This window comes from Strix uralensis, chromosome 7 (assembly GCF_047716275.1).
Source record: "Strix uralensis isolate ZFMK-TIS-50842 chromosome 7, bStrUra1, whole genome shotgun sequence".
NCBI lineage: Eukaryota > Metazoa > Chordata > Aves > Strigiformes > Strigidae > Strix > Strix uralensis.
This window is the reverse complement of record NC_133978.1, coordinates 33900430-33925603: the sequence shown is the minus strand read 5'-3', so window position 1 is coordinate 33925603 and position 25174 is coordinate 33900430. Positions and strand designations below refer to the sequence as shown.

The following is a 25174-nucleotide window of genomic DNA, read 5'->3' as shown; positions in this document are numbered from 1 at the left end:
TTTAAATCCCTACAGGTACTCCCCACAGCATTATACTAACTTCAACAACTTGCAGCTCAGGGACATTCTCAGCCAGAGGTTGTGCCTTTCTATTGGCTTTAGATTAACGTTTCTTCTAGTTTGCCCATATAAACTCATGTAAACTTGCAGCATCTAGAACGCAGGAATACTTTCCACACATATATGAAGAGACATCTCGCCTGGTTTTGTCCTGAGCCTACCTCTTCGCAATTTCATCTGATATTCTTAGGTCTAGCATTGGATGAGATGAACAACAGTACCCTGTTCACATGCTTTATCCCACTCAAAATGTAATAACCTGTGTTGTTTCCCTCCCTTCTCTCCACTGTCCCTTTTCCAACCTGAGAAATCCTTGCTCATTTAGCAGTTTATCATACGGAATAACTATGTTTCATCATTCCCACACCAACTGTTTAACATATCTTTTCTAGTCTCCTATATTCTGAGATGCAACACAGATCAGTGTCTCATATTCAAGATTCAAGTGCACCATGAATGTGTACAGCAGCATAATAATGATTTCCACTTTGTTCTCTATTCCCATCCTAACATTTTATTTGCTCTTTCAATAATTGCTATGCTGACATTTTAAACACAACTAGCTGCTATAACTTTTTTCTGAGTGATGATAGTTCAAGATTCATTACATATAGAAATTCATTTAATGTAGAAATAGAACCTTTTACCTCATTCATATATATTACTTCAATTAATCTATACAGAGTGATAAAATAGCAGATGAAATTCAATAATCTTTTACCATAAAAGCTTTCTGAAAGAGCTTAGTATCTTCAGCACTCTAACTTCACTATTTATCCCATTTTTCTACATCCTTTACAATTATATTCTGTAGTCCATGCCTTAACACACATCTCTGGTGGCCTTGCTCCACTGGGAAAACTGACCATCTTTAAAATGTTACAACAATGATAACAAACATAAATGCATACTGAAAAATGCTCATTTCTTTCACCATAGTGTGGAAAGATAATCGTTAGGTATCACTGAGTAAGAAAAAAAAGCAGTTGGGTATTTCTGTTTTGTTGCAGTTTTTTTAATAAATCAATACACTAGATCTAAGCCCAGAGGCAATGTTGAACAAGCTGACCGAGTCCCAGCTAATTTTTCTCACCAAGAGTCTAGCTGAACAGGAATTCAGTATCTGCTATCCTACTATCTTTGGAGCTGTATACACCAATTTTAAAACTATTCGCTACCACATCTACTGCAAGTTTTTTTTACATTTGAACTCGTATCAAACACTAATTGTACACTTATTAACAGAGGTCTGCAATTCCAAACATAGAACTCTAAACATGTGGAAAGGAACTAAAAACAAGGGAGCAAGGAAGAAGCATTTATGAGACAAGGTCTGTGAAAACTCACGTTTTTAAACAAGTTCCTTCACCTGTCCTGTAAGAACTAGCTTCAGTTTGTAAGCTGCTTAGTTCAAGTTGCTAGTGGTTTGAACAAAGACTTTGTTTTTACTTGCAGTTTCTTTTTGATGAAATGGGATAAAGCTCTCTAATATGGGGAGCTATCCAAATAAGTGTACTTCAAAACATTTTCAAGGCATAAAAGCAGTATCAATAACGTATTTTATGTTTCTGAATAAAAAGAAGAAAAGCAGATAAACAGCTGGTAACATGAGCAAAAGACTGGGAGGGAAAAAAAAAAAAAAAACAGAACCAAACAACAGCCATATACTTCAGTCAGCTGACAGCTGAGAAAAAATTTTCCTAAAAAAACCAATACGTTGAGCTGGTTTAAATGCTGCAGTACACCACTCTCCAGAAGCAGTGGTTTCTGTTAAGTGCCATACAAACCCTGGTTGTCATGGTTTAACCCCAGCCAGCAACTAAGCCCCACACAGCCGTTTACTCACTTCCCCCATGGTGGGATGGGGTGAGAATCAGAAGAGTAAAAGTGAGAAAACACGTGGATTGAGATAAAAGACAGTTTAACAGGTAAAGCAAAAGCCACGCACACAAGCAAAGTAAAACAAGGCATTCATTCACCACTTCCCATAGGCAGGCAGGTGCTCAGCCATCTGCAGGAAAGCCAGGCTCCATCACATGTAATGGTGACTTGGGAAGACAAATGCCAACACTGCAAACTTCCCACCCTTCCTCCTTCTTCCCCCAGCTTTATATGCTGAGCATGATGCCATATGGTCTGGGATATCCCTCTGGTCAGTTGGGATCAGCTGTCCCAGCTGTGTCCCCTCCCAACTTCTTCTGCACCTCCTTGCTGGCAGAGCATGGGAAACTGAAAAACCCTGGATTTAGGATAAGGCCTACTTAGCAACAACTAAAACATCAGTGTCTTATCAACATTATTCTCATACTAAACCCAAAATACAGCACTGTACCAGTTACTAGGAAGAAAATTAACTCCATCCCAGCCAAAACCAGGGCACTGATGCAGCTCATAAGCAAAGCAATGAATGATGAGGCACAGCGGGTAACTCCCACCCCTCCCCTGCTGCACATGGGAGAAGCCACAGCAATGGCCATGGGGAAAGGTTAATCATGCTGCTGCCAGGTGCTCTCATGAGAATCAGTGCCTGGCCACAGAATACTTTTGCTAGAAGAAAGCAAAAGACACATGCAGTTTAATTTCATAATACTTTTGTGGAGAAATACCAACTTTACCTAAAGGTATACTTTCATGTTAATAAACCTATTTCTCCTGTATATGAATTATATATTATTAATTATATTGTTTGGACAGTGCTGAACAACATACCAACTTACAACTTAGCAGTTTAAGTCGTACATCGCTGATTTTGAAATCAAGCTAATATTCATGGTTGAACCTTAGTAAAGCTGATTATGGGAGCGGATCCCATGTTTGAGTGTGTGCTAAAGTGAAGGCATTATTTATTTTTTTTTTAAAGAAGGCACTAATGCATAAAATTCCAACCAAAATACTTTTAGTGCTGTCATATGGTTATACACAGATATGAAGTCTTATATAGCAAGCCACAGAATATTTATTTAGCTGCAAGAAATGTGAAATATCATAAGTATTCATTTGCAGTCATGACCATTGCCTTCTTTAGTAGCTGTATAATGCAATGGAGGTGACTTAAGAGAGTTGGTTTTATTAGATCAGCCCTTTGGCACTAGTAGAGTGGAAAAAATTTCCCTTTTCACCTAGACTGATAATTTTTTGATAAATAGTTTTTTTGGAAGAGTAGATAGCCTTTGAAGCAGCTATTGCACTTTGCTGAAAAATGTAAAGAACAGCATGACATTGCTTTGTAACAATGGTTGTGAAAAATGGTAAGATAAAGGGACTGTTCTGTTTAAAATAAACACAGCAAAACAGAGGGGTATTACTTTAAGTTTCTTGAGTCATACAGAACTTGTCTGTATCATTTTTCTTTCCAAACATTATCAAACCCCAAATCCCATAAATAACACATAGATAAGCAGTACTACTTTCACATAACCTCTTACCAAATCAAGAGCAATATTCTCTATCATATAACACCAGGTATTTGTGGACATAGCTTCACTCTGTGATTAACAGTGATCCTGTCAAACAATCCATATCCAGATGAGACAACACAACTATACACTCTTTAGTCACAGAAGTGAAATAGCCAGAATGATGCTTACATGCTGCACCCCGCTCCCTGTTCACTGCTGAGAAAGCTTCAGGGATGAGGGGACAGCCAGAACTATTTGTGTGGCCTGCCTAAGAACCACAGGTTTATCACACCTAGACTCCAGCTTTCTAAACAGAATGCACAGGGGAGCAGCTGATGTTGTATATTGGCATTTTAAATTGCACACCAGCTCTCATAAACACAACAATATTTTTTTAGTTGGCAGGGTTATAATCAAAACCTATAAAGAATTAGAGATGCATGCCAAGAAAACATTTCTCTTTTCTGTATACTGTAAAACAGATCTACCAGATCATAGAAAGAAGTCAGGATGCTGCACAGCAGAGTTAAAGACATTCAGAAGCATCAGTGACAGATTAGTCACTCACTGAGCTAATTAGTCAGTAATACCTTATGTGAAAGATACGTGGCACTATAGGTTGTTCCATCTAGCAGACATATACCAGAAACTCAAGGGATAAAGGCTGAAACCAACACAGGGCAAATGAAACATGCAACAGAGACCTATATTCTCTTGGAATATTATCACTGTTATAAAATAATGGCAAATATAATTGAGTTAAATGTTACCACTGTAAATTCTATTTTTACCACTGCAGAGATTTTAAATCAAGACTGATGCATTCCAAGAAAAAAGTATGTTCTAGTTCAGTTAAAAATTATTGGTCCAAAATGAAGGAGTAGTCAGTTGAAATCTACAGCCTGCAATACCTAAGACAAAGCAGGTTATTAAAATAGGCCTTTCTGGTTGTAATATTTATAGATCTGTGAAAAATGCAGTCATGTCATCTCCTGTGTCTTCTTGTAAAAGATGAGTATCATCAAATCCTTCAGAAAGGGACACTAATTTAAACCAGAGAAGTCACTGGGTATTTTCTGTAATCAGCAGAAAATGGAGATCCACAAAACTGATGGTAGACAGACAGAGGTCCAATTTATAACACATGTGCATTAGGACAAACAAAGCATAAGGCACATTCATAATACTACAAATATTCACTGTTAAATAAAAGAGGGTGTTATAAAGAGGTTCATTTATCTCTATATTAGTGTCAGAATTTTATGAAATGTTGGATTACTTCGCAATTCCTACTTCAGATATATCTGAATATAAGACAGAGCATATTTTGCTACATAGATTCATCTCAATATCAGTATTTGTATGTCAGTCAAGAACTATTCTCTTCATTGTTGCAAAATTTTGCTCCATCTCCTTTCTATCTTTCATGAAAATGTGTTTTATTAAAAAAATAAAAGTCAATTAACTGTGCTTCAAAGTTGTAAGATCAAATCCTTCATAAATACAAGTAGGGGCAGTCTTTCTAGCTCAAGATCTTGTGCCTAACCTTTACAGCAGGGATACAACACATATCCCAGATGAGATCAGCTGAATACATTAAAGAAAAAAAAAAAATTGGGGCCATTTTACAGAACAAACCAGAATCAGTGAGCATTATGATACCAGAAGGAAATACAAGAGATCAAGGGGCCATTTCTCATACCAAAATTTTAAGTGATAGACTAAGAAGGTCTTTATTTTTCAAAGGAAGAGCTGAAAAACAACATGTTCTGAAAAACTCACTGCCAGATTTTTATTTTCCAAGCATAAAGCATTGATTGGCATCTGACAAATATCCTAAGAACTTGCATTTTATTTTCCTGCATTTTTACATCTACTGTAGAACCTTGTTGTTGGTTAATTTTTTTTTCCCCAATGTATATTAAAACAGAATATACTGAACCTACTGTAGTTCTAATTTTTCTTCAATGACTAAGAGGAATAAGTGTTTAATACATTAAGAAAATATTTGCATATGCCAATCACACTCCTACACTGGTTACATACTGCTTTGCATTAATAGAAGAATGTATATTTAGAAACAGTAAGGACATTCACAACAACTTTTCACATGCCAACTAATCAAAGGCATGCTCTTAAATACGCCCCACTTTATCCATTAACAATGTAACAGTTTCTATCGTAAAATGTTCCTACTACTTAATTCAAGTATTCAGTTCCTCCCTTTAACTTATTTTTTTAAAAAAATCAGGCTCCAAAACAATCCAAAAACCCCAGAACACTAAAATGAAGACTACAATACAACATTTTTCCCCATAAGAATATATTCTGTATTTCAAGAAGCTTAATACTTATGTGTGGCACATCTATTTTTTTCTTGAGTGTTTAGGTTTCAGGTTTTATGAGAATTGTTTATTTCTTTTTAATAAAGTTAGCAGGGATATAATCTTTGATTGGTGCAAAACATTAATTTAAGGTTCAACTCCCAACAGGTGTTTTGTTTCCTCATTTACTGTTCTGAAAAAGGCTGTTATTCTACAGTACTTTTTTGTAATAGTCTCAAAAACAACTGAAAGAATACCACATACAGTAGATGTTCTTTTCTACATGGCATCTCAGTTAAGCAACATATTTTTCACTTACATCAAAGTTTAAAAAAATCTGTTCCCTTCCTTAGTCTGCATAGTATTATATAAATTCACAGATCACAGACCATGACAGGTTATTTAGAATAGGGTATCTGAATGTGTGACTGCGATACTTAAAAGGGAATCCATCAAGTGACTATAAATAAGCAAATGTGGGCACAGTCTTATGAAGACTTGGTAGACAAACCAGATGTAGAAAGTAAGACTAATATAGTAACATTAAAGGTAATACCAAAATTTATTCTATTGTAAATTAAAATTACTGTGAAAATACTGTATGAGACTACCTAAGGATTTTCTTCTACCTCCTCACAGTGTTAGGTGGTACTTGACTTTTTTCCCAAAAAAATCTTAAATTGCCATTCAGTTACAACAGGCCCCAACACCTATCCCAAGGCAGAATCAACCATACTGAAATCTTTCTTCACAGTTATTTGTCTAATCTGTTCTTAATAATTCCAATGACAGAAGTCTACAATCTTCTTAGGCAATCTATTTTAATACTGATTTATCCTTATTATTAGAAAGTTTTTCTAAATGTCTAACTTGGTTGTTTTTTTTTTTACTTCAACTTAAACATATTACTTGCTGTCCTACTCAGAGCAGACCTGGAACACAGGTATTCCCTTCCTCTTTCTGCTTACCTTTTACAAATATCTGCCTTCAAGCTTTTCTTCTCTGAGGTAAAGAATCTAATCTAGCATTTCTCATGCATCCTTTTCTAGACTTCCCTCCTCTAGAATTTCTCCAATCCATCTACATCTCAGAATGGTACCTACTATACTCCAGCTTTAGTCTGACCAGCATAGCAACCAGAGAAGAACATTTTATGTCCATAATGTAGCCAGTTCTGCTGCACACAAGTAGCAGAAAAACTGCCTTTATACATGCTGATATACAACCTGTAATTTCCTGTGACTGCTAACTTCCTCCACAGAAGGAACTAAACAGTATTACTCTAGTTCATCTTACTGGGGTTAATCATGCCTACTGAAGTGTAGAAATACAAATCCAATTCTGTCAGTACTACTTTTTTTCAGGCACTATTATATGGGATCAATGCAGCTCGCATGATCTGGAACTTGCTACATGGAAAGTTTCATTTATAATCACTTTCTCAGTAGGAAAAAAAAAAAATCTATTTTTGTTTCTGTGATAAAAGCATTCACTTAAAAGATGGTAAGTCCTGGCCACACTGTATAGTGAAAAATCCTACCTAAAAAATCAATGGACTCCACAAGAAAAGATGAAGTTCCATTTGTGTATATTTATCACAAAATTCTTTTAAAAACTCCTACATTTTCCCTAACATCCACATTTCCATTACTCAACTATGTCAGATTTTGAATTGTTTTTCATATTCATTATTCATTCACCTTTGGAATCACTAACAAAGTCAGTACTACCAAAATTAAAACTCAAGTGCACATATGTAGAAGGTCCCCATCATGACATTTGCATTAATTTTGTATACTGTAAGGTAAGTCGTTCAACCAACTACAACAGTGCCATTTTTTTGTGTTTGTTAAAACTAGGCCATTCCCAGACATCAGCATTGAAATTAAAGGTGCAAACACACAAGGATTGCCTCTTCCTCACAGTTTTAATATTAAGTCCAATAAAGATGTGCATATAGAAGAGAGCTTTCTATTTTTCCTGAATGTTAAGAAATTTTCCCATTAGTTTCCAGCAACAGCATATGACAAAATGCTCTATTTTAAGAGGGTTTTTGATAAAATGAGTAACAGAATTTTGGATGAACAGAGACCAAGAAACAAGGTGAAGAACAGGCACAATAATCTCTCTCAATTGCACAAACGATTGGACTATTTTCATTGAACAGCTTGATACATAAATGGGGCAAATAACACTACTGAAAGTGTAGTTTCATAGCAAGGGTCTTGAAAAAGTTAGGATGGCTTCTATCTTCAGATTGTTCTTCAGAGTACATGCATATATCCTTTAAAATATGCGAGTACAAGCCGTAACTATCAAAAAAATAATCCAAGTGATGATTGCCTTGAATCTAAGCAAAGAAACACACCATTTTCTCCACTGGTATCAAGTATTTGTTTATTTTTATAACTATGTAAATGAACCCAGATTTTGGAAAAACTGAACTTCAAGAGGAGAAGCAATTTTTTGAGAGGGCTCAAATCTTAAAAAAAAAAAAAGACAGTCAGCAAAGCCTAACAAAATCTGGTCTGCAAAGACACTAATACAGTATGAGGGAGAATAGCAGAGTGCAGCCAGCATGATAAACACTTTAGGAAGGTGACGGAAGAGAGAAGCAGAAAGGAAAAGTAAATCAGCTCTCAAATCTGTCATTAAATCCATTATTATCCTTCAGTGGATTCTCAGCCTTTTTGAATAGTGATATTCACATAGTGTGACAAGAAGAAAACCACAAAGATGTCTCAAAAATTACTTGGATTATCTTCAGAAAAACTGCTCCTTACCTATAGCTCTCATTGTGCCACTATTCCTCCTCTAATGAGTAGATATCCATCAAGAAACTATTTCTTTTAATATGACTTCAAAAGCACCTGATTTTGCATCTGTGAGATGAACCAGATTCTTAGAGATCACAGCTTAATTGTTTAACACAGATACCCAAGTACACATATTTTACCGAAAAATGGTTGACCTGTTTTTCTGAGGTTTAACCTGAAGTCAGAAAATACTTTCTAAATGCAACCCTTCCATTTGGGGGAAAGGGAGGAGGGCTATTATGCTACATTTTAAAAAACCTAAACTACTAAATACTGTATCAGCCCCAAACATTTAGAAGTTATCAACAACTAAAAAAGTTTTATGCTATCTTATTTTACACAGATGGGTTTACATGTAATATTTATGGAAAGTTTCTATAAAATTGAGTTGAGTCAATCTACAGAGTTCAACAGTGAACTGCGTACTTTCTACAGAATTGCTACACCAATTAACAGTTTGAATCTTGCCAATATTTTCCAGGTGGCAGTGGTCCTCTTCATCTCAACTCTGAAATCAGTGCCTTTTAAAAGATACTACAAATAGCACAATATCCTCCACTGACCTGCATAAAACTTCAAGTGTAGCTTCATCTCTCTCACCTGGAATAATACACACATTTGATATTTCCTATTTTAATATCATGGTTGGACAGAGTCATACAAGATAGACATCTACTCTATTAGAAATGACCAGGCTAGTTGATAGATGTCATCCAAAATTCTGCCTATAAATAGGCCTGCCACTATGCTTAAAGAATTGATAGAAAATCAAGTTTGCATTTGATAAAAACACAAGACATATATTTCCCTGTATCACCATCTTATTTCATTATGGCTGCAAGTGCTACTGTAGATATAAAAACCAAAAGGTTAAAAAGCTCTATAAAAATAATTCCTGTGTTGAGTAAGAAGCAGACCATCTATCTGATTCATTGGCTGAACTTCTTGCACTCATGGTTTCACGTCATGGTTACTCATTTTCTCAGAAAAAAGAGTAAATTTTGAAATATTCAAAATTCTGACTAGTCTTGATTCAGAAGGATATTAACTGCAGTCCCAAAGTTTTCTAATGTAACCATATAGAAAACTACTATTAGAAGCAAATAGGAATTACAACAGATTCTGCCAGGAAGCAAGGAGACATGTCAGAGCTCTAACATTTTACAATGTTCCTTTCAGCTAAGAATTATTTTTATGGCCAAATGTTGCCAAAATAATGAAGAACTAAATAACAGAAGAAAAAAAAAAAAAAACAAACCACCACACACTGACAGACTGAAGTGGTCTTATTACCTACTTTTTTTCCTACCACATTACTATTGTTATTATTTCATTTAGAAAAATTCTGTACTTGAACAGATTATGATACTTTAAGATTACCCGTAAATAATGCATTATCCTTATGTTATCCCTAGTGTTTAAAAAAAGTTACAGTTTAAGTTTCTTTAATTGATAGACCTCTTTTCTCTAGGTTTTATTTTCTATAAGGCTGCCCTCCATTTCCAAAAGCAACATGGTTAAGTGTATTTTCTAACATATTATTTACATTATTTTGTTAACCTCTTTCACTTCAACTCTGCTGCCTAAAGTAGATTCCAATCCAAGTAGGTTCTACTTTAAAGTAAGATTGTCTACAGGGTTTGATTTCATCACAAGATTAACATGAGTGAACAATAAAGTTACTTATGAATTTTTATGTATTTGTATATACTTTAAACATATGTATGTATATACTTATTACTGAGCAATACATGTGTTTTTTCTAAGACTTCTATAACCATGCTACAGTATCTTAAAATGTAGGGCACAAAGCATATAGACAATGCAGACTGAGGTACTTGGCAAAAAGGTAATGCACTGTGCCAATTTTTCACTGTACATCACTATAAATCTCATTTTCATTTGTGACCTAGTTCAGGATTTTAACTTAAGCTTCCTGAGGTAACAGCCAAATGCTCTAAATCCAGTGTGTCACCTACTCCTAAATTTCTCACTGCCTATTTAAGACAAGTTTCTAATAAACACCTGCACTCAACAAGAAACAGCTATTTCTAACTTTCAGTCATTTAGGCTGATTAATACCTAACCATCAAATTGTATGTTTGTTAAGGACAGAGTTTCTCCTGGCAGGAAACTATCTCCTACCATAAGGCTGCTAGTATCAGCTGCCACTAGCTATGTTAATTCTGAAATTATCCAAATGCAGTATACTTTGACACACACACACTCCAAACAAGAAACAAAGACATTAAGTATCTCTTAGCATCCCTAAGACTACACTAACAGAAGTTTGTTTTGTTTTATATTATGATTTGTTTGGTTTTCAACAACTTTTTTTATTCAGCATCCTCATTCCATTTTTATACAGATATATAAACAGCAACTCCTTCTTTCTCTTCCACCTCCCATCAGCACACATACTCCTTCACAAGAGGTTCCCAGTCCCTGAACACAACCCCAGGCAGTATAAATGTTGAGATAAGAAGAGATAGTAGTTCTTTAAAAAAATTGATTAATAAATTCAAATGGCTGGTTGCTGACTAGGTTTCAAGTACCATCTTTTAGATAAGTATATAGATAACAACTTACTTTGACTTCTGTGGCTATAGTGATTATCAGGACATTACACATTTGCCTTAAGTACAAAACATAGCCCTTTTTTTGCTGTAAAGAACTGGAATAATGGCATTCATGTCTCTGGGGTATTACAAGGCATTCCTGTTTGGGGATATGAAAGATTCTTACTAGTAATTTAAAAACCATCATTTTAGAACATGTCATTTGTGGGAGATGTCATTTCACCCATATCTATTAATTAAAAAGTCAACCAGAAAATAAGTCATAACACTGTTAGCAACTTCCAATATTCCCTCTATAAAGGATCTCAGAAAGGAAAGACTATTTATTTTGAGTCCGAACTACTTCAGCTGCCAGTTTCACAGAATTAAACATTTCACATATTGGTAGAGGGAATTTGGGGGTTTGTTTGTTTGGGTGGTTTTTTTGATTTTGGGGTTTCTTGGGGGGGGAGGATATCTTTAGCCTGGAATTTGCTCTGTGTTTAAATGCAAAACCTCCAGAATCCATAAAACACTGAAGTCAAGTTTAAAATTACAACCAAAACTTGTTAGCAGTTCTGGCTTTAAGCTCATAGGCTCTCAACTGAAACAAAACACCAAGAACAATTTGCAAATAGCGATGAGAACTGTTAGAAGACAGGGGCACAGGTAGAACTCTATCCATTGGTTAGGGAGCTAAATACAACTTCCCATTTACTTAACTGTTAACAGAAGACCTGCTAATGCAGTGATTTTGCATCTCTAAAGCTGGTGTTGTGAAATATCCTGACAACTTCATAACTATAGAAGTCTTAGACCCTTCTGGAATAAGTCTTAGTCTGTGTTACATACATTCAGAGCAATTTTGTTGGGGTTTTGGGAGAAGGTATTGCTGTTATTTTTACTATCCACAAACACAAAAGAATATAAAATAAAAATTAATCATGGTATTTAAATGATAATAGCTTCATTTTTCAGTATTTTCTCTCTTACCTCACTTGTTTGGTTTCTTTGGCAATGAAGCACAAAGTAGTGAAAAATTACCAATATACAACACAAAACTAATGGAAATGTCTGAAAGGTGATATAAGCATTTTAAAACATTTACACCAAAAAAAGACACACCCAGAAAAATGAACAGGTTGCATCCTGCAAACTGATCCATTGTGCATTCCTGTAGTTCTAATGAGAAAGCTCAAGTGAGACTGTACATATTCCATTCACAGAGCCTTACATGGGCTTAGGGTTTAAATGAGGCACCATATTAGTACAATTATAAGAGACAGAACTCTGAAGATTTTCAGTGTAAAACTCCATTCACCACACAGGCATAGAACCAAAAAAACCTGTTTTAGAATTTCTTTCTGCTAAGCAGAAAAATTACAACAGAAAACTTGGTTCCTTTAAATCCTATCTTGATAAAGACACTGCCAAATCAATGAACAAAACTATAAAAGTTTCTGCTGAGATCTCCAAAACCCTTCTGCTCTAGCGGGCCAAAGCACTGATCAGTATCAGCCAGTTGCTCAAGACATAACTAGAGCTAGAAATGAAGAAACAGGACCTACAGGAATTTGTCACAGGGGCTGTTGCCTCCAGTTTCCCACAAAAGGAGAATGCAGGTCAGGGGAACATTGCTTGGAATGCCCTGCTTTCCCTGTAACAGAGTAAACAGCAAGATACACACCTACAAGACCAGAGCTCTTATGAGCCTATTCATGTGATCCTTACAGGGATATAGCATGGCACGTGGGACACACAGCCAGCCTGTCTTGGCTTATCAGTGATAGAATATGGAAGGTGTAGGACCATCTTTCATGAGCAGAAATTCTTAGGATTGTTCCTAGGATAACAGGCTGTACCCACTTCCCTCTCAGAGACTGACAATCTAACTCTTGCTATGAGAAGCTCTCAGAACTGCTGCTGATCTTTTCTCACTCAGTTCAAACACAAAGCAGAAAACATTAGAAACAAGGACCCACTCTTCATCAAGACAGTATAAACAGAAACTGTACCTCTCCACAGAGAGGAGTTTCTGATAGACAGCATAGAGCCTGAAAGCCAGCAGGAATCAACGAAGCCATACGCTTAAGTCTAAAGCCAGTAAATTAGGCAGTTGGAAACAAGTAGAGGAAGAGACATGAGAAGGCAAGCAATCACTCTGAAATAGGGTCAGAAAATAGCAGTGACCCTAGGCTTAGAGAAGAAGTGATGATTCAGGTAGCGAAATGCACTAGAGCAGAGAATTGCTTCAACGCAGCTGAACAGTTAGGGGAATGAGAAAGATGGGTTGACACTGCTGCTTCTCAGATTTCATTAATCATATGCCAAAAGAAAACTACTAGTGGCACACCCTCTACGGTTCATGCTGTGGGAGAAGTTTCCCCAACTCTCAGCAGCTGTAGAGTGAAACAGAATTGTTCTAAAGAGATACTTTTGTTATTTAATATACCAACTTACAAACACGCCATCAAGTATGCCTGTTGGTATTTAACTGTGTCAACTGTCATCTAGCTGTTTCTTGAAATGTATCAAACCAGAAATCTAAGTTGCCCTGGTCACCTCACTCAGTAAGTCATCTAACAGTCAAGCACAGAGTAAATTTCCTGGCATTGACGGAATTTCTAAAAAAAGGCTTTTGAAAAATACATCAAAAAGAGATTAACTTTTGCTTTATCTGATTGGCTTCAACAAAACTGGAATACATGGCAAATTCAGAAAGTAGTACACTGGTTTGCATAAAGAAGAGAGACATCTGAAAGGAAAGTATTTAGCTGAAGGAAGATTATTATTGCAGCAAGGATGACAACTGAAGCCAATCCTATTTAAATAAAATCGACTTTCCTTGCCTATGTGATCTTACCTGCTCTACTAGATTGTTTTTTGAGTGCCTTTCCAGTCCAGTATTCCAAACAGGCATACACGGACATAAGCAGTATATCATGAATATGTCACATCATATTCTATATCATGAAAAGCATGTTTTGTTTGGTGTTTTTTAATTAGGAGTAAAAATATTTTATTTTTAAGTGTTCTGGATGCTTGGTTTTGCTTTTCAGAAAGTTTCACTACAGGTAAAAATAAGTGAGCAGATATGACAAACCAATTCTCCTTCTAAATCTAGAAAACCACACAAACTGCAATAAATGTTCTTAATTTTTATTGGACAAAAGAAAACTCATCAAATACTCTTTGGAAGGTTCTCTGTTACCAACATGGTCGGAAAGCAGTATTCATCCCGAATTTCAAAATCAGTTTAGAATGTAGATCAAAAGAAACCCCTCACAACAATAAAAGCAAGTTTTAATATTGCTTTTATTCAGTTCTGTTTGTGGACTCAAATTTGGCATTTGTGCTACTATCTCAAATAACTCAAGACTCTAAAGTTCCTATTGATCAGTGACATTGATGCAAAACTGATTCGATGTTTATCAATACAAAAATAATTTCTCCTTTAAAGAAAATAATTCCAAGGATTAATTCATGCAAGCTTAATACCAGCAACAAGTCACAGGAAGTGAAACTTAACTTTTTGTAAACTTTCAGTTGACCTTAAACCTTTTCAATACTTTTACAATGTGTAATATAACATAATCTTCTTTCAACATGGGACTGTTTCCAAACCATGGTCTTGCCAGAATCAAAATGTTACAAATTAAAAGAGGTGCAAGTGGAGTTACAGACCAAAGAACATTCAGTGCTGTTTCAGGAAAAAAAAACTGCATCACCCAAAAACACAGCTGAACCTCAATTCCTGACAGAGTTTCTGGTTATTGCTAATCTTGTTAGATCTTATCTAGCATATGCATCTGTTCAGCAATTCTCACAAACAGAGAGATTAAGAGCTGGCGGGGGAGGGGGCAACAAAGAGGTTCTAGAGCAGAAAAGCTAAAAAGAAAACTATATTCTAGTACTTTCTCCTGTACAAAACATATCAAATCTGTTTTCAGGATATATTTCTAGATACATTTCTAAACATGGTCTCCACAGTCAAAACCAGCTTTTTTTTTTTGGTCTTTGATTAGTCACCAGAAGGTGCTCTTAAATCATTAATCTGAGTTTCAGTCACTCCTGGCCTCAACTCTTCGAGGACAGCATTGTGCACAGGACTGTTAGTAGGTCATGAAACTGGAACATATTATAGTTAAAGCAAAACTCAAACTAATTCTAGCATTGCTTGTTTTTCAGGAAGGAAGCTGAAGGTTTCTCATCAGCCTATAAAGAGCCAGAGGGCTTGTTGAGTCATCCCCAAAACAAGCTTTTATTCAAAACTACAGAAAAATAAAACACACTTCTATGGATGCATACTCTTTATCAAAAAGAAAAAACAGCCACAGAAAATCCCAAAGAGGACAATTACTCCAAGACTAGACATATTTTACAGCATCTCAAAATATACAATTAGCAAGCTGATACTTCATTCATTGCTTTAAGAGACAAAAGTTTAAGACTTGGGATTTAAAAATATAGCTATTTTGATAAATAACTTATTTAGGGGAAGAAATGAAAGGGGGAAAAAAGTGTTCATCAAAACATGTGGTAGCTTAGTTCCAGTGACTATATAAATTAAGGCCAATAATGTTGAGTAAATAAATTATATACCTGTGGAAAGAGTTTTATTTTGATCTGTGAATTTGCTCACTTTTGTCCACTGTTCATAAAATCCACACCTGCATTTTAACAAGTGCATTCCCCAAAAATAAATACCAGATATGGATCAGGCTGTATAAAACTCTACCAGCCAGCAAAGGCAGAACAAGGCAGAGTCTTCTACAGAGGTTATTTTGCTCCATCTCTGCATCCCATGTAACCAAAAAAATGAAGCACAGCCCCTTTTTCCTCAATTTCTCTGTCCAAGATGGAAGCCAGACCTGAGCTGTAATGTGAATGCACTGATCCAGCCAGCACAGCACAACCTGCACCCCCCCAGTAGGTAGCAGTCAACCACCAGTCTGGAGTCAGATCCAGAGTGACAGTAGACTCGGTTCATCTCCTGACCAAGGGAGACACTCTAGTTCAGTTGGATTTTGTCACTTTTTTCCTCCCAGACAAAATTAATGAAATAGCTACTTTTAATAAAATCAAATAATAATTACTTAATAAAATAGCTACTTTTTCAACACCAAGTCTAAAAGTTATCTCTATATACAAGATTGAGGTGGCTTCTTCAGCCCGGATTTTGGGAATTGCCAGCCTAATATCAGCTTTTGCATTTAGTTAGAATATTAGCTAAATCTTTGCTTACAAAGTCACTGAGAATACAAGTTTTTAATCCCTTTACATTTTAAAATGCTTTTTCTTGAATCGGCCTAAAGATCCAAGTTTCTGATTCATAGAAGTTCTTAGGCTGCAAATCCATTTGCTAAGGATAGGATTATACAGCACATGTATATCATTTTACATATGGTACTTTTGGGGAATTTAAAGTGACAGGGCTGCTTTAAAAAGCTTTCAGTTGATAAGTGAGCTATATGGAAGAAGTATTTACTCATATTTCTTGAATTTCAATACATACCCTGTACTACCCCAAAAACGTGAAAGAAACCTAAAAGTTTTACTAAGCTTAAAAATGGAACATAGTCCTTGTCTCAGTTACTTTGGTATAAATCCACAAGAGTTACCTGTTGTTACAAAGAAGATGCAAATACTATATTGTTGTTTCAATCATATACTAATGATGAAAAAAAAAGTCATTCACAGCAGAATGTATCTACTCTTGACATAATAAAATCTCACTTTAAAATCATATTTAGGTTAAAATCATTGCGTGGAAGAGGCCCAAGTCTGGCAGATACTTGCAAAGTAAGCTTTTCCTGTTCAGACAGTCTACAGAACACCAGCCTCAATATAGATTCTCTGTGAACTTACCACGCACACACAGAGCCACCCTTCCTTCTCTTCATCCCTAGCAATGCCCTGAGCACATTACCTCTGGCATGGGTTCACAGGCATACAGGATTGGGTCTTACAGGCAAGACAGGGCAAAGCTCACCATCAGAAACCTGCTGGAAGGCTCTCAACGCTTTTGAGCTGTAGTTCTGAACATTCTTCTCATTACTATTTCTACCACTCATTAGAGAAGAGGGATATAAACACATAAGAAACTTTGCACATGCCAAAAGAGGAAAGAGGGATCCTTCAGGTAGCAACTGAGAAAAGTGGAGACAGTTAGGCCAGATGACTTGTTTTTTTAAGTGGGTGGCTAAATTGCAAATAAAGATATTTAAGACAAAGCATCAATCTTAAGAAGTAGATTTAAGCTACTGAGCAGACAATATATAACTGGAGAGGGGGGGCAATACCTTTTTAGTAAGCTTTCAGAGTAATTATGCATTTGTATAGATTAGTAGTTTCCCATATTTTTCTATGTTTGTTTCTTTGGACAGCCATTCAGACCTGCGCTACTCACCTGTGTCTGGATTTCCTCAGCACCACCCTGCAGCTTAGTCTGCATAAAAGATTGATACATTTGCTGTATATACTAGATAAGGTAACAGCCCACATGAGGTCAGTAACATATGCCTGCTTCAAAATAGGAAAGAACCCTCTTTAGTAATGCATTTAATATATTGACACAAGTGAATACTGGGACATATGAATAAGTCATAAGGAAGCTCTGAGAAGCCACCTGCTATTCCATCAGAAAACAGGGTGGCTACATATTGTTAGGTCACAGGTTACCTTGCATAAATGTTTGCATAAAAAGAATTTAACAGTTATAAGCCTGATGATGAACAAGACCAGAATGCAGAGCTATGTCTCTTATGAATAAGGTGGAAGAAGACTCTAGTCAACACATTGATCTTAAAATAAAAGTTATACATGAATTCCAAGTCTATCACACTTGTATTTTAGAGTTTTGGAAGGATCTTTAAATGCTCAGCACTGATGTGAGCGTTCTAAAACATTGCAACAACTCAGCCATCCAGCATGATTCATTAGAGAAAGAAAAGAAAGAAAAACAGGTCAGTGTTGAATTCAGAAATCATTTTACTTGAACATTCAGGAGTATTAATATAAATATAATAATATAAAGAAAAAAGCAAACTATGGCAAGAATTGTGGATTAAAACACTCAAAGCCCTGAAAACAGATGTAGCTTACAGGCAAATCCTCCATACACAGTATAGTCCATGTATAATAAAGTTCAAATAACCTTGAATGCCATGACATGTTCTGAAGGTACTTTTTCATTGATATATTGATCAATCAATGATTGTGTTAAATACGCAATATGATCCAAGTGTGATATGAAACTTAAGCTATGAGGAAAACATATCACAGATATTAAAACATGTTCTTCAAAAATTGGGCTGTATTACAATGGTAGGTACTCAATAGAATCTATTATGTCACGCTCTTGTTCTCAGTAGATATGCTCTTGAGAATATGTTTATTAATCAGTAAGATGTATAGTAGCACAGTTTTTTAGGCATATGAGCTTTTGGAAATTCATTAAAATTCAGACATTCAAAAATTCAGTAACAACTAGTCCACAGAAGCACTGCAAAACTGTATGAGCATATTCTACTCTGAATCAGCCGAAATACACAGCTCATTTGCCATAGTAACCTTTAAATTTAATAATAATGTTAACACAAATGACTCAAAATAATTTTGGTTACATGGCTTGCAATTTCTGTGAAAAATATCATGACAATTGGGTAACAGCTCTTGAAGGCTTCCTTTTAAAATAAAGAGTATCTGAAAGACTAAATTTTTCTTATGTCTACTTGCAGATTTTTGACTCTTGAACTGTGGATTCGCTAATAAGAGCTTGATTAGACAATAAAAAACTAATTTTGTTAAAGCTGTGAGAGTTGGATTAATATACAGGTACAACAAAATACTAAGACTCTATCTTAATGCCATCTGAGAGATTTGCAAGAAATGCTAAGTACACTAGTGAATCGTTGGGCATTTAGAGTTCCAGACACTTTTAGAACTGTTTGATTACCTCAGTAGATGAATGGACATGATTAATTAAAGAAACAGAACAGGCTGAGTTGGAAGAACATATTTTAAAGTCAGCAGTAAAAGACAGAGTTTGCAGACAAGCACTCAAGTGGAGAATGGTGGCTAAAAAAAACAATGAAGAGTAGTTGTTTCAATGAATTTGTAAGCCTTGGTAAGGAAAATAATTCAGCGAGACACTGAAGGAGCAGTAACATTGGTTGAGAGTCTCAAGTCAAGAGAGAACTCTATCATGAAAGTCAGGAGAAAAAGAAAGTTCAAGGAATCTGCACAAGATAAAAAAACCACAAAACCCAACACACATACCCTGTAGGAGGGTTCTTTTCAAAAAGCAACTATGTCAAAGACAAATTAAATAAAAAGTCAGATTAACAGAGGTTGGATGGCATAATTTAGGTCAACATTGAAAAATCCCAGTTGCACTCCTGTCGCATAGATGAAAAGGCCAAAAAGTTCCCACCTCAAGACCTGCAGGGGTCAACATGGAAAGAAGTGCCAAATACAGCAACTAGTACATGGTGACTCATCTAACCATATGTCTACATAGTCTTTGCTTTTCTCATTTCAAAACCAGATACTTACTAAACAGTTTTAAGGTTAAAATAATTATAAAATTAATTTAAGTATAAAATAAGATTACAGAAATCTTCAGGTATTACCTGTTTGGGGCTGGTTTTACATGCGGATTATGTCACAGATCACTTACAGGCTGCAAGCTTTGCAAGAACTACCGATTCCAGCTTAACACGGTAATAGTTAACAAGGATAGTATGCATTCTCTATACATCACTGATATTGCAAACAGGGATTTCTGCATGGGAAGTATGTTGCAAAGGGGAAAGAAAATCATATAATCAAGCAAACGGGCCCCCTAAAGATCCAGAAAGGGAAGTCACTCTGCTTAATTATAGCAAAAAGGTACAGTCAGGCTAGCCCTCTCATCTCAGGACAAAAATGGACATTCCTATTAATATTTCATTACATTGATCATGAAGGTTACTGTATCAAATCAGATGAGAATAAATCCAGATGTTTTCAGATAGTCAAGAAGATGTCAAGGCTCAAAATGTCAAGTTCCCAGTGGATGCTCAGTTGCTGTACTTATTTCACAGTTACCAGGAACAGCTATTCCCTGGCTCATGCATCCAGTAGAAGTAGTCAACTTTCAAACAGACAAACAGCATACTATCCTAGTCTTCTCTGTATTGCTTGGGGTTTTTCCCCCCTTTAAACATGAGGCAAAAATATCAGGATGACAGACATCTTAGGACTCATCGTGACATTGCTAGTGAACCAAACACACAGAAGTCATCATCATCATCCAGGAAGTTGCCTGCTATGCACCACTCTAAATGACACACACTTTACTCAATCTCACAAATGAGTGTTAAAAAAAAAAAAATCAAACCCCAGAAGATTTACAGTGTTTATACTGGGTTTATCCACTATGTCTGCCAACATTTTCTAGTTAGATGTTTCCATTCCCTTTAAAATTCCTTTAATCCACTGATTTTAGCGTCACAGCTAATGAGCATGTAAAATACATCAACAGCAAATTTTTACAACTCTCCAAAGCTGATTTATTTTCTTCTTACAAGGGTGGGTGGAGGGTTCCTTCTGTAGTAATAAACTGTATCTCTTTCCTTTTGACATGAAATAGACTGAAATATAAACCAACAGAAACACACAGAAGAAGTGATACATTAGTTTATATTTCAGATGTACACTGACATAAAAACTTCCATTTTCTTTGGATTACAGAGCAGATTGGTTTGTTGGGGTTTTTTTAACAATTTGCAAGTAAACACAAAAGAATCTGCCTTGAAAAACTGTACAGTTTACTAGCTAAAACTGAGGTGTGGATGTATTATGCAAGTATTTTTTTTATTCATACATTTTCAGGAGAGTGATGTTCATGAAAATCTGGTATTTGTGAACAGTACTGTTAGATACATATACGCTTTAATACCTTCTCATGTATAAACATTGTTGTTGCTCAGATGTATTTGGTAAAAATCATATAATTCATTATAAATCTCTCCTCCATCACACAATTCCAATACAAATACTTATTTTGAGAACACATCAAGCAGAGATAGATCAGATGTAACAGGTGCATAAGTACTTAACAATAGGGCCATTACAGGAGCATATAACAGCACCAAAGCTTTTCATATTAGGTGAATTGCATAATTACTTTTTAAGTACCAAGTGTAACTAATTAGCACTTTTTAAGCCAGTATGTATGAGACTTAAATCTTAAATATTTCCATTTAAATTTTCCATCAGTGACCAGTTTTCTAGTGCAGGGAAAAAAGAACAGAGAAGATGCAAGAGCATTACATACGTGATGTACCAATATCAATTTGAGTGTCCATATGGACATAACAGAAAAGCCAAAGCAGCTGCACTAACTCATTAGCACTCCAGCTGTAATCCAAGATGAAGATTAGTCAAATACACTGATTAAATTGTTACCTTTAATAACTAGACAAGCACAGAAGTTATTCGTCTTTACAAACTACTTTGCAAAATATATGCCATGGGATCATAAAACTGTTATAAGTAGATATTATTTGTTACCGCCAGTTAGAACTTGCTCTCTGAGTGACAGCTAGTGTTTGTTCACAGCATCTTATGAAGTATTTCATAGTTTCACTTATACACTTAGTACTTAAGATAATTGATAGCAAAGCAAATAGGGAAGCAACATGGTATTTCCAGTAGTATTCAGCATAATTAATTTTCCTTTTTAAGTAATTAAAACTTATGGAGCAATGGAGATGAACCTTGTGCTGTTAACATTATAGCCAACATGAAAATTGCTTCATAAGCATTCAAGTCATTCAAGTCAGAATTAAAATACTACCCAAATTCCAAATGAGGCTAAAATAATCATACCTAATGAAGAACTCTAAACAAGTCTTGAATTACTTGATAGCTAATTACATCTTAAAAAATAATATGGGATGCTGTGATTATAATCTATAATTTTGTCAGCATTACCTTCAGTTCTAATTCCACTTTAAATATTTTTTTAAAGAATGTATCCATGACAAGGCAATCAACCATAAAACCAAAACATCTGAGCTTTAATGTGTAACACTAATAATTCTAGAACAACCAAATCTTGTCCAAATTTTAAAAAATAGTGTTCTCAGCTAAGGAAAGTTTGTTAGACCATGTGTTTGTATGAGTGTGTATATGTATGACTACAAACTCGTCAGACAATTGGCAAAAAAAAAAAAAAAAAAATAATCAGAAAACACAAGGCAATGGAAATTAAAAATAACACAAAACAAAATAAATGTTTGACAGTTTTCACTGAGCATGATGATGTGAAGTATTATCTTGCAAAAGGGAGACAGCTCATGGAAATGAGTGTATAGAATCACCTTTTTAGTAGTAAGAGAATTCAACCTATAGTCCTACCAGAACAGAGACAGAAAACTCTACACAAGAACACTGGGAAACAAAAGACCCAAAGACATTAACTTGCAAGTTAAACAGTAGGCACTTTATTAAATATATTAAATTATACCATTTGTCATATTCTAGCGAATATTGTACCTAAATTTAATGCAAAAAGGGAAGGAATTGCTTAGAATTAATAGAAACTATTAGTCTAGCTTCTCATTATTCTATATTCATAGTTTAATCTAAAAATATGAATGTGAGGGGAAGTAGAATAAAATGCGTCATAAATTTATTAACACCACACACTTCATCTTTGATAAAGCAACTATAAAGAAAATTACCATTATATGAAGACTCATATGAAGCTGTGCAATTAGTTAAACCTGGAGACCAAGTTAATATGAAAACTATAATGCAAGTAACAAGCTAGATAGGAAATGGGACCAACAGGTTGCCCATAAGAAAAAAAATCTGAGCCTATATTGGGATTAACATTGGATAGTGGAGGTAGTCAAAAGCTCACCTTAAAAATATACTTAATGATGGCACAAGTGTGCTAGTGCAAGTTTTTGATGGTATGAAGTTGTTCATACTGTTAGAGATCAATATACCCCATGCAAAGAGCTAGGTGATGCTGATGCTTAACAACAGAGAAGAGGTCAAATTCAGTAATTTAGTCTGTAAAATCACACACTTAGAAGTGATGGGAATAATTTTAACTAGTCCACTGGAGAAGAAAGAAGATAATTAAAACAGCAGCAGAATGACTATGTCACCAATGGGATACAGCCAGGAGAAAAAAAAAAAGTGATCCTACAGTGTGGGATTTCCAGAGATCAGGCAGTGATCCAGATGTGGGATTTCCAGAAGCAGTCAGGCAGAAATACTATCACAGCACAAGAGACAGGCAAAGCCATATCCAGGAAACAGAATCAAAAAGATTAAACTGAAACATGAACAGAGAATGCTATTTGAGTGGCTAGAAGAAATAACAGCCCAGAAAGAAGACACTTGCTTCTCATAGCATAATGAAGTCCAAGGTGAAAATATGACACTCTGTATGCACAAAGAGAACAAAAGGAAAAGCAAATTGAGAGAGAACACCTCTTTTGACTGACCATATGCACACAAAAATAGGCCTGTATCAAGGACACTGCATGAACAAATTTAGAGTAACAGTCTAAATTCGGACAGTCAGAAATGGGGGATTCAAGAATCTTTGAACATGTTTATGGCATATTTAGTCACAAAATACTGCAATTTCACTCCACAGAGTTTGGGACTATGGCATAAGATAGTTTACTAAAGATTCTTTTATCTAAATGCTTTTAAAAAAATATCTTAAGTTTCAAATTTTTTTGCTAGAGTTGTTTGCAGAGTTTTGGGATTTGTTTTGTTCTTTTATGTTTTTTAAACACGTAACAGCCCCTCCATATAAAATGCCCCCGAGTATAATAAAAGGGAACTATGTGTTTGCCACATATAGGTAGCCAAGGCTTTATTCTACTTCAATAATTAAAAACCCAGAAGCATTATATTATGTTTTCACGCAGCTTTTAGGTCCCTGCAAACAACTGATGCCTTTGCCCCTAAAATAGTGTACATGGACTAGTGTAGTTATCCTGCAAGGATAGGGGAACAGAGTGGGGGGGTGGGGGGTGGGCAGCAGAAGAACCCTTGGCAGAGATTTCAACAGGCAGCAATTTCAATCACTGTGGCTGGTAACACCAGACAGAAATCTGGAGAGAAAGGAAGAAGAGAGTAGCTTGTAGGCTGAAGTAGGATAAAAGCAGAATTCAAATCTAAATTGCAACTCAAAATGCTTATCCTTGCTGTCCAGTCTTGAAGACAGCTGTTCTTAACAAGCCACCTTATTTTTTTCCACATCGCAACTTGTGAGCTCTTTAACAGCTATGCTTCCAGGCATTCATGAAAGGATGTAATTAGTTGGATGAAGCTGGATGTCATGTCTACTCTGACATATGAATCAGGTACCTAACTCCTCACAGATCTTGATAGGCAATCTGGAAACACAGCTCACAGAATTGCAGTGTCAGTGATTTTATTTTAAAATACGAGCACATAAGGAGAAGATGAAGCTCTTCCTCCTTATCCTTCCCACTCTCGTTCAGCAGCACAATGATTAGAAGCACTAATCCCAGGTAAGGGAAGGTTTGCAGTACTCGCATAGCTGCTTCAAGTCAAAAACCAACAGCATGGAATCTGGACTTTCATGTAGACTCTAGAAAATTCTATTTTCAAGTCTATTTGTATATACATAGAGATACAAGTAGGTACATACGCTCACACATATATAGAGATCTGGTTTCAAAATATTTTGCTTTTATATGCAAGACTTCATCTTTAAACTCATACAAATCCCTGCTGCTTTACAGAGAAGCTTTTTTTAATTAATCCCAATTTGCCTACCTTCTTAATTAATCCCAATTTGCCAGAATATTGAGAAGGCAGGCAAGTCATTAGAAAAAAAAAAAAAGCACTTGAAAAGGAAAAAGAAAAAAATACCAGAAGTACTACGATACTTCAGGAACTAAGTATCACCAAGAAGCTTTATTTTAAATTAAAAATCCACAAATTGAGGCAAAAGCACCTAGCAGTTTTAAAAG

General features: G+C 35.5%; 1 protein-coding gene across 5 annotated transcripts in view; it reads right to left on the bottom strand.

Moving 5' to 3' along the window:
• ATRNL1 (attractin like 1) overlaps nt 1-25174 on the bottom strand; it is a 576314-nt gene that overhangs the window by 532515 nt on the left and 18625 nt on the right. The window lies entirely within an intron of this gene.